The following is a 786-nucleotide window of genomic DNA, read 5'->3' as shown; positions in this document are numbered from 1 at the left end:
TAGCAAAGGGTCTGGTTCATAGTAGGTCTTCAGTACATAGAAGGATTATAGGAAGTAAGTTGTGGGCCGTCAAATAGAAAAAGATTAGGAAGCAAATCCTGTAAGAGACAACCCCACCAGAATCACTAGCGGAGAATCATTCCATTTTGTTCTTGCTTTTCTCCCCCTCCCTTCAGTGTAGGTGGCTGTTTCTAGGGCATAATTTATTCCTATAACATTAGAGATTTGGGGGAGGACTTTTTCACCAAGTTTTTGATATAATTGTTTAGGAAGTGGTTTGGCAATGCCAGAAGCCATTACTTAAGAGCAGCCTGAGAAAGGATAGTAGGTTGAATGGTGGAATGTGAAAGCTGGAAGCCTGCTTGGAGAACCTCTATCTCAGCCTCTCCTGTCTCAGGTGGGTTATTTTGTTCTCCACGTGTGTGCGCGAAATTCAAAATACGGCAAGAGCAGTGTGAAATTGTGAATGGTTACAGGCTGTCACCTGAAGGAGGAAAAAAAAATCTTAGCCTCTGGGAAGGGAAAATGCACTGTCTATTTCTGTGTATATCAGTTTAATTAAAAGTTTACACAGCTTGTTGAGAAACATTTTCCAGAAAATTAAGCCTCTATTTTTTCTTCTCTTAGTTTTTACCTTTGCCACTAACCCATGACCAGTAAAACTTGGAAATCTTATAAAGTGTTATGGCCAATAAAATAATTCGTGAATGTAATATGTTTGGTATGGGGAAATCTATTTTTATCTATTACATGGTACATGGTGTGCAGGGTACTTTCTTCCAAGTA

Source organism: Galeopterus variegatus, unplaced genomic scaffold (assembly GCF_000696425.1).
Source record: "Galeopterus variegatus unplaced genomic scaffold, G_variegatus-3.0.2 Scaffold1252, whole genome shotgun sequence".
In the NCBI taxonomy this organism is placed as follows: Eukaryota; Metazoa; Chordata; class Mammalia; order Dermoptera; family Cynocephalidae; genus Galeopterus; species Galeopterus variegatus.
The sequence above is the reverse complement of the archived record's forward strand: the minus strand, read 5'-3'. Positions refer to the sequence as shown.